Genomic DNA, 11084 nt, shown 5'->3' with positions numbered 1-11084 from the left:
TTTTTATCAAGAATAATGTCTAAAGTCGTGGATTGGGAAAACGTTTGGGCAAGGAGCATAAACATATTTGTTAAGAGCTGAAAATAAGCACAAGTGCTCTAGAATCGGAACCAGGCCAACATTTCTTACAGACTGTGGAGCGTTTAGCTGGCAGGACATGAGAGTATTTATGGAGACAGTAGCCTAGGGAGCAAAACGATGAGGAAATCATCATGAAAAGATGAGGATTACAAAACAGACATGTAGATTGACAGCAGGGCAGAAGAGCACAGCTGTTAAGGTCTTGGACAAGTAATCAGAGGGTTGCCGGTTCAGGGTTCAAGCTGGTTCAGGCCCCACCACCATCAATTGACCCTGAGCAGGTCTTTAACCCCTTAATTGCTCAAACTGTATTCAGTCACAATTGCGTCTCTTAATGCTGCAAATGTAAACTGTCAGCTCGATGGGTATTAAAGTCCAAAATGGTTAAAGAGGATGCTTTGAGAGTCATTTGTCAATAAAATTAAATAATCTAGCCTTTAATTTTACTGAACTGAGCAGACACTTAGAAGAAAGTGATTTACAATCTTGAGCACATACTGTATTGCAAGTAAATGAGGGTTAAGAGCCTTGCTCAGTAGTTCAACAGTGTCAAAAGCTAGATATATCACTAGTAATCTTACTTACCAATTATATATACATGCAGTCAGGTTAATTGGAGACACTGAATTGCCCTATAGGTGAATGTGTGTGTGTATGTGTGTCTGCCCTGCGATGGAGTGGAGCCCCATCCAGGGTGTTACTGTGTGCCTTGAGCCCACTGAAAAGCTGGGATAGGCTCCAGCACCCCCCTCGTGACCCTGATTGGATAAGAGGTTAAGAAAGTGACTGAGTGAGTGTTGGAGTCTGGATTTAAGCAGCTTAGTCTGGGTTTAATCACCTAGCATGTAAACATGTTCTAAACTGTCTCCAAATTCAACATCAGTACAATAGTTCTTTATTATGAGCATTTAAATTGTGTTTTCATCAGATATGCCCCTCACACACTTCCACAGGACACTAAAGTAGTGAAAACACTTTCTCTGAATTGGTAAATCATAACATTTACCAATTAGTGCATCTAATATGTGGCTTCCAGCTTCAGTTTGGGGAAGGCCCTGGCACAAAGTAGAGTCCATTAAGATTTTGTGTGTGTGTGTGTGTGTGTGTGTGTGTGTGTGTGTGTGTGTGTGTGTGGAAGAACTATGTCAGCAAAAACGACCTGACCAAAGTCCAATCCAAGATTCAGGGGAGAAATGTGAAAAGCTCTCTCTAATACAGGAATTATCGGCCAATGAGTGACTGACATCACTAAGACTCTTGTGGCTGAATAGAAGTTCCAAGACTGAGTGGAAAACCTTCCTAAAAGAATGGAGGCTTGCACTGCGGCAAAAGGGGGATCAATTCCATATTAACGCTAATGGTTCTGGAATGGGACGTTCAACAAGTACATATGGACATGATGCTCAAGTTTCCATTTGAACTCTTTATTACAGACTCTGTATTTTCTCCGCCTTTAATTTCTCATTCGGGAAAACCAACTCCTTGGCTGGTTGCAATTTAGGTTCAATACAAGGCAGACAATAGCGCCCTTTCTTTTCCCTCTCAGATTGATGATTCCCGTGATAGGAACAATAAGCAGTGCATTTTCTTGGCACACAGGATTGAACAGATTTACATTATTCAATAAACATTTGTATTGAGCATCGTACACAATGAAATCCTACCCAACAGGCCGAGCGTACGCTTCGATAAGGTCACTGTTTACATTTCCATGGATGCCTCACTGCAAAAGCCGTTACACTTAACAGCAAAGGATCGCTGGTGTTGAGAGAAGAAGCCGTGAAAGAAAACAAGCCGTCACTGTATTAATTGAACAGCATTGAAAACGTTTGACAATACTGAAGTAAAATGTCAGAGTCTAAAGACCCTCTTGTTTCACTGAATAAAACGTGAAAACGAAGCACATGATTACGGGAAACAGAAACGGTAGCAGAAAGAGGGTAACGACGGGCATTCAACACCCTGTCAGCACCCTGAGCTGAACGGATTTTTAAAGGAATATACCGGCAGTGCTTAATCTCATTCAAAATCTGACAACAGCAACAAATTAGGTTGGGACAGGGCAAATTAAGATGTGTGCTCTAAAGCAAAACACAAAACGATATATGCTTAATTCATTTGTGTATGCTCATTCATGTGTGTATGCTCCATGTACTGGTCAGGTTCCTACAACCTCACAAAAACATGCAGGAGGTGGACTGGCTTTTTAAAACTGTGTGGAACTACAGTGCTGGCCTGTCTGGGGTGTGTTCCTGCCATGTGAGACAGGGGGTTATGGACTCACCCCAACCCTAACCATGATAATGTTGTTTAAAAACATTCATTATTAAAATACATATATTTTGAACTCCAAGTTTGGGAGGGTGACGTAGTGGTACTGACTGCAGACTGGGTGCTTTGCAAAGCAATTAAAGTTTTGCCGGTTCTTTGTTTGCCTGTGTGGGTTCACTTCAAGTACTGTGGTGTCCTTTCACCATGAAATGCAGAAGGTAGATTTGCTGTGTCTGTTTTTTAGTTCGAAACACTCACAGCAACATTATTTTCTAAATGAATGCTATAAATAATAGCTTGCCAGGAAAAATCATAATTTACAATGATGGCGTTCTGGTAAAGAGCTCTAGCGGCCTGTACTCAGCATGTCAACATGTTTGCTGGCTTGTGGAGCGAGATGAATGTTCTCAGAGAACGCAGCCACCACACGACAATTAAGCGGTCTGTGTGCGAGTAGTTTTTCTCCGGGCAGAGCCCGAGCCGTACTGGGTCTGCAGTTCCACATAATCCCCTCTTTGTGTTACCAAATGAAGTAATGCGCCCAGACCGGGCACATTTATGAAACCATAAATTGAAAGCTCATAAAGGAAACATTGTGAGAGCAGGACCGCTGGTCGGGCTCAGGGGTGCATACGTTTTTCATCGAATGAGGCCCGAGTTGAGAAACCTGGTTGGGCAATTACTGTTTCTACATGCGGATAAACAAGAGTCAATCAGCTCTTTTGCAAACCGCTCGTATTCCTTGCTGCAAATGATGCCCTTTCCCCAGATTACGAGGTGTAGACGAGGATTGCTAAATTATGAGGTATGTGATTTGAGCTCCACCAGGAAAACACATTATGGAAACTTGTGTGTGTGTGTGAATTTTGTGCTTTACCACACACACACACACACACACACTGGGAAACAAGCCAGACTGACCATCAGATCCCGACTGAAAATGATAGATTGTTCATTTGATTAACGCACGGTGGACATTAAAAGCCTTTTGTTACTGAAAATTTCAAACAAAGACTGGGAGAACTGGGAGAACTGGTCTGCCAAGTATAGATACTTATTTTAGACCTGTATCTTAGTAAATATATAGCACAAAATTAAGAAATCAACTGTAAATATATACACACACGACATTTACATTTTCAGCATTTAACAGACGCTTTTATCCATTACAGTACTGTGACAACCTGGCAGTGGTAAGGCTTGAACCAGCGACCTTTTGATTGCTAGTCCAGTACATTATCCGCTAGGCTACAACTGCCACTACTATGAACAAAAGTATTAACACAACAGTTGTTTACAGGTGTATATAAATACATCAGTCATATGAAGGAAATTCTATGCTTTTAACTTTGCACAACAGTTTAGGGAAGGTCCAATCCTGTTCCGGCATGACTGTGCTCCTATGTACAAACCAAGCTTTATAAAGACATGAAGAAAAGCTCCACAGCCCTGACCTATGGAATAAACTGGAACATCAATTGAGTCTTTCTTGACCAACATCAGTGCCCAGCCAAACAAATGCTGTCATCTTTTGACTGAATGGGCACAAATTCCTACAGACAAACCTCAGTGGCTGTTATAGCTAAAAAAGATCACATAGTGGTCACTATTTTAAACTCTCACCAAAGACTTTCTATGTGTTTAAATCTGGAGACTAAAGGTCACTCCAGGATATTTCAGGACCGTTTCCGTAAAGTGCACTTCAAGGATTATTGTCGTTCTGGAAAGTTCACCAAGGTTTAGTTTCACCACTGAAGCATTAACAATCCTCCTCAAAATGCCTTGGTATTTATAAGAATCCGTGAGGCCAGTCACATTACTGCAGCAGAAGAACATCCCCACATCCTTCACATCCTAAACAAATTAACATAGAAAAACTACTCCAAATTAATGCTATAACTTGTATAACAAATATTTTTACTAAATTTCGAGGGTGGCACGGTGGCTAAGTGGGTAGCACTGTCGCCTCACAGCAAGAAGGACCTAGGTTCGATCCCCAGGTGGGGTGGTCCGGTTTCTGTGTGGAGTTTGCATGTTCTCCCTGTGTCTGCGTGGGTTTCCTCCGGGTTCCTCCCACAGTCCAAAGACGTACAAGTAAGGTGAACCTTGTGTAATGAGTAACTACCTGTCCTGTCATGAAAGTGTGTAAAACATGAAGTTAAAATCCTAATAAACAAACAAACAAACAAAATTTCGATTGCAAGACACATTCAACATGAACGAAACAGCGATAGCAGTGAGGCAGTGATATCCTAGTGGTCAAGGTTCTGGACTAGTAAGCAGAGAGCTGCCAGGTTGTCAATGCTGGACCCATGAGCAAGACCCTTAACCCTCAATTGCTTAGACTGTACACTGTAAGTTGCTTTGGATAAAAGCGTCTGCTAAATGCCGTAAATGTAAAACAAAAATACTTTCTATCAGCTGAACTCAATGAAAACAAAAACATAAGTTCTTGTTAGCAAAACCAAATCTGGCTGCGTGACTTTAAATGCCCATTTATAAATACTGTAGTAAAGATGAATTATTAACATTTCATGGTTTGTTCTTGTCGGTTTGGTTAAAAAAAGTCTGAATGGCACCACAGATTCAGCCTGGGGCATTTAGGTGTATTCGACTCAGCTTTGACGGTAACATGTGAACAAACAATCAAACACACTCGTACTGGAGATCCCGGCAGAGCAGCAGGATGATGGATGACTTGATCCAGTAGAGCTCACTAAATTGGCAGACCACATGCATGGCCGCATTTGTTCATTCATTCGTACTAAGACTTGTACTGGTAAGGGCTGTCCCAGCATGCTTTCTTTTTATGCCGTTTTGTGATGGGTACAGTAAAGCTTATGCTGGCTGCGAGTCAAGCCAGTCACAAACAGGACCAGGAAAGCATTCATTTCTGCAGAGGTTGTGCAGTTTGCCAACTTTCTTTTCGCCCCTTTAAATGTCAAGGCTGCCATTGAAAGACTTCTTGGTGATGGAAAGGGCTTTGAAGTGAAGGGAAAGCGCTCGGCTTTGATCAGCGTTAAAATTCTGAGGGCGTGTCAGGGTGGATATTTGTTTGAACGTGTTCAGGATCCCAGTGTTGATGGGGATCCTATGAGGATATAAACGGAGATCTCTGAGAACATGAACACAATAAAGATGATCAGGATAGATGGAAAAAGTGAAATTACTTTATTTCAACAAATTCTTGCAAATAACTATTATTATTTTAAGACTTTTATTTATTTACAGTTAAAATGAAATATTTATACTTACTGTTAATTATTCTGCAAGCTTTTTTTTTTATGTTTTGATTGATGCCATGCAACTATTTGAGGGACAGAGGTAGCCTGGCGGGTAGAGCTGTAAGTTACCAACCTGAGGATTTGGAGTTTGAAACCCAGTTGGGCCCTTAAGCGAGGGTCAAGGGGCGCCATACTTTGGCCGACCTTGCGCTCTGAGCCCAGCTTCCAAAAGAGCTAGATTATTTGATTATGTGTGCCCTAGATTATCCTTATCCTACTAGTTAGTAATAATTGCTTGTAACTGGTGACTTATCTGTACCTGTGACTTATCTGTACCTGTGACCATGACCGTGTTATTAGGGCTAGTTTGATAGCACTTATTAAAAAATGGAACAGTGGTATATGCTTAAATGAAATGTGTTGATTTGTTCTTGCTCTGCAGCTTCTATGCTCATGCAGTATAAAGCTTGACTGACTTAGATGTTGTCACCTATGTATGTTCCAGCACCTACTAAATCATACCGGTGTGCATTTTTGTTTGAGTTACTGTGCCATGTATTTTTCAGTAGCCGTATTCATACTATCCGTATTTATATGGACACAAAGAACTCACCAAGTATCCTTCATAACTAATACTTCACTAACAAGAAACTAGGAGGCCATGCTACATTTACAGAATTTAGCAGAAGCTTTATCCAAAGCGACTTGCAGTACTATGACATATATTGTCTAAGCAAGTGAGGGTTAAGGGCCTTGCTCAAGAGCCCAACAGTGGAAACCTGGCAAGTTAGTCCAGGTTTTGGTTTCTGGTAACTGCCCAGTGCCCAATGCTTAGTTAATGACATTATATAACCTTATACACCACCAAATAAATAGCCTCTGGTGCAATACAGTATGTATATTTGTGTCCCAGCTGACAATAAACTTATTAAAGAAGCTGCTTATTAAAAAATCATGTTACAATCATTTAGATTTGAAAAAATAACAGAACGACCATCATGTCCCTTACAACTGCATTTACACCTATTAACTTGATTATAGCTGCTCATACAGCTGGGTTTATTGTGCCTACAGAACACTTGGCATTGCAATCTGGCACGTTAGGTCAGAATCTAGAAATCTGAAACAGCAAACCCTGAATAGTGAAAATAACTTCATTTATGCATGACATGGCAACTTTTAAAAAAATAAATGCTGACTTACTCAGTTATGGTTTCTGTGGTTAGGGAAGTGCTGGTCACACAACTCATATATTCACACCACACTAACACAACAAAATAAGGAACATATTTCATCTCTGATATTTTCCTTGATAGTACATCCTAAATAAACAAACGAAACTAAACTAAAAAGAGCTTTTAACCACATCGGTAACTGAAGTGATCTGAACATTTTTCATTTTTTGGCAGGCTAGACATGAGTGATTCAAACCCTCACAAAAATGTCAGTGGTATGAATGATCTATCTGACTGAAACAAAGAGAATTCTGTGTAATGCAGTATGCCAACAGCAATATTTTCATTTGGAAGCCATACCTGTCTACTGACTTCCTGTGCTGTTCAAGTCATTTGAACAAGATAAGACTAGTCCAGGTTGTAACACTGAGAAATAGATAAGAAATGTGCAACAGCAAGTAATTTCATTGGTTGGCTCTCATATTAAGATGTGTTTACTCTTAATGAAGCAGATCTAACAACTCATTCATTTATTCATTCAGTCATTTCTGATAAACTGCACTTTCCTGATTAGGTTCATGCCTGGTCCAGGAACTAGAAACACTGGATTTAAAGCAGGAATAAACCTTGGGCAGGATGTCAGTCCATTGCGATTCACACTTACTGATCCACTCACACATAGGTTTACAGCAGTGTATACAGTGGCCAATTCATCTACTTTCTAAAAATCCCAACAAACAAACCCCTGATTGCCCTTAAAAGGTTAACAAAATGAACGTTCATGCCATGCTGTCTGTGAACAATGGTAATAATCTCATTAGCAAGCAAAAATTATTATTACTTGGCATTTTTATCCTCTGGGTGGAGGCTATGAAACTTAATCATTTCCACAAAACAGATTTTTCAGGAACCACTGACAGGAAAATGACCGCCAAGATGAGAGACTTTCTTTTCATAAAGACAGCTCTTTCAAATCCTGTTTTTTTTTCCCATGCACTCAACAAAATGTGGTATTACGTCATCAGCTATCACTGTGGCGCCATGGCCTGCATAAAGGAAAATGGAAAGAAGCCACACACTGGGTTTTCAGTTCACTGGACGAGACGTTGTACTCAAAAATATGAAGACTTTATGATCCAGAATGTTCCCATAGCTTTTACAACCACTCCTACTGATTTGTTTTAAACATATCTAACAGCATCCGTGGCTAAGATACTGGACTAGTGACCAGAAGGTTGCTGGTTCAATCCCTGCCTCTGCAAACTGAATTTAAAGCTGGATAAAAATCTGCTAAATGCCATAAATGTAAAAGTCTAATGTAATGAGTCTCATGCTGTGGTAAAAAAGCTGCTGCTTGTTAATGTTTGTTTCCATACATCAATAACACAAGCCAACATCCATTGTAATTCTGTTTTACAGCTCTCTTTGTCATGATAGATGGCACCAGAAAAGTAGTCAGAACCAGGCAATATATCTTGATACAACTCATTAGGTCCTGCATTTACCCTGGAAAGCCCTCATGAGTCAGACTGCATTAAAACTAATCCCCAGCCAGGGTTACGACCGAGACAAAGATCAAAAGTTCAAGGAGTTGGTTCTTCTATGCTCGGTTTCTGGTAAACATCTCCATCTGGTGGACACGTTAGCCAACCAAGTCAATGAGAGACAAATCTACAGTAGTACTGTCCAAAAGACTGAACCAATAACAGAATGTTGAGCCTTGATGTCTGGTTTTGTTGAGGTCAGACCATCTTTGGTGGATTTAGAGATTATATTTATGGATTGTATATTTGTGTGGGACTGTGCCTACAGAAACAGGACAAAACCTTGCCAAGACACAGGGTGGGATTTTTTTCCAAACAACATAATATCTTTGAATAATCCTTTAATTTTAAGTAATTATTGTAATAATATGCAAAGTGGTGAAACTCACAGGTCCAGTAGTTTTTTTTAAGAAACAACAATGTGGCAAAACAAAACTGTGCCAATCAGGTTGTAAATAACAATGCTGGCTTGTTTATATTTCAGTTTTTAATATGATTGCAAATTAAGTGTAATTAAAAGCAATAAACTTTCATATAAATTCTAATTAGTGTTGGATGGGTTGAATGGGGGTGTTTAGATTTTTTATTCATGGCAAATACAGCATATATCTGTGGGATCAGGCATCCGTGGGTGAGATTTAAACACAGATACAATGTTAAAGGTTTAATATTATATAAAAGGTGAGATGTTATTTTGTCCTGCAGTACTAATGGTGCTAGTGTATAGCTAGTCTTCTAATTCTTTCTAACTAGCAACAGCTTGCTCAAAATTAATGCTAACTTCAATACACAGCACCAAATCCTAGTGGCGGGCGGATCTATCCAAATATCGATAGCATCGATACCAGTATTGGTATTGGAATCGGATCGATACTTCAATTTACATTCGCAATGTTATATAAGAAACGTAATAAGAAAGTAGAGACCATGTGTGTCATCTGTTAACAGCATTGATAAGCTAAGTTGGTTGCGCTTGTAGCTGTAAATGTTTGTATTGTTCATGCTGCTTATTTTGCACAAAGAGTGTTTAGATTTTTTGTCTTCGTCTACTTACAAGTACAAATAAAGTACATATTGAAATGTTACATAACTGTACTTGATTACTGTCCTGATTTGCACACACACCTAAAAACAATGGTTCTTTAGTCGAGATGATGGTTCATTTGCATGCTTAAAGGCTTCTTTAAATTATGAAATGTAGGTTTAATTATTGTCAGAAAAATAAATAATGCAAAACACATTTAATGTAAGTCCATGGTTTTGTTTTGTGTCCTTGGTGCCACTTTTAAAGCTAGCAGAAGCGTATATCAGGGTTAGGGTTAAGTCCATGCTGAAGCTTTCTCTCGGATCTAATTAATATTTTTTCATTCTTCTTTCATTTCTGACAGTAGATTGTAAGTTTTTGAATACTGTGCTTTGCACAATCAAAAATTAGGGGCAACTTTATGTAAATAATGGTGTAAATTATACGAACGCACCTTACGCACTTTGCGCATTTTACGCAAATTAAATCGGAGCATGCGTAGTGAGGCTCTCATTCTGCGCGTTTGTGTTTTGATAAATAAATGCTTTTTTCTTTTGACTTTGTGCTTATGAATGTAAACAGAACAGCATCTATTTTAAATTTAAATAAACCAGGACACATATATTCGGTCACTATTAAAAATTTACATATTTATTCACCCAGCAAACACAATTACGTGGTACGAGTTAGCCGCTTGGTGGTGATACACTATGATGGTAACGTTGTGAGAAAGTAAATCTGAATTTATTTACAACCCTACTGAGAGCAGCTGCTTACAAAAATATATGAATTATAATATTAATATGATAGTTATAAATACAGTGTGCTTATAGAAACAGAAATCACTGCAATTAGCTTAGCAGCTAACACTAGCGACTAAGCTAACAAGTACCGGTGTTGTTGACATTGGGTATTAACTCAGGTGTAATGTATTTTGTATAGTTAGTGTACTACACACAGTGCACAAGCCTTTACTGTATATCTTTTATAATAATAATAGTTATGGTGTCTGAGTTATTTGGGTTTAAGTTAGTATCTTAGCTGTGAGATCCCACTAGCAAGTCTGTTTCGAATCCCTGTTAACTTATGGGTAAATGCTGCCACCTACGGTTGAATGTCACTTAAAACAGTGAATTTAGATAAAATATATTCAAATAAAAGTCTAATCCAAATAAAGATCTGAGTAAGAAAGTATCCTGTAAAAATAATTACAATTATAATAGTTACACCAAGTAAATGAGGTCCACGTGTTTTGACATGTGCTGGTCATTCACTACATAAAAGCTACTCTAACTACAATACAAACCTCACATTTAATAAGAAATCACCTTCATGATTTCTTATTAAATAATAAATAAAACAAAAGATCATGCCCTACCTGGCTTGTAGTCTATCCCAGGTTGTTTGTATTAAAAGCTTTAAATGATTCGAGCATCTGTTAGACTAGAGCATCTGATCTCACAGCAAGAAGGACCTGGGTTTGATTTCCTGGCTGGGAGTTTGCATGTTCTCCCTGTGTCCACATAGGTTTACTCTGGGGGCTACAAGTCCAAGACATGCAGTCAGGCTGATTGGAGCGACTAAAAACTGATAGAAGTGTGTCTGTGTGTACCTTGTGATGGACTGGCTTCATGTCTAGGGTTTTTTCTGCCTTTTGCCCAATGAATCAAACCCATCACGACCCTGACCAGGATAAAGCGGTGGTAAAACAGCCAATGAATGAACTGTTATCGTTAATATAATCATGGCTGGATTACTGACCGGG

This window comes from Trichomycterus rosablanca, chromosome 16 (genome assembly GCF_030014385.1).
Source record: "Trichomycterus rosablanca isolate fTriRos1 chromosome 16, fTriRos1.hap1, whole genome shotgun sequence".
NCBI classification, from domain to species: domain Eukaryota; kingdom Metazoa; phylum Chordata; class Actinopteri; order Siluriformes; family Trichomycteridae; genus Trichomycterus; species Trichomycterus rosablanca.
Note: the sequence above shows the minus strand (reverse complement) of the source record.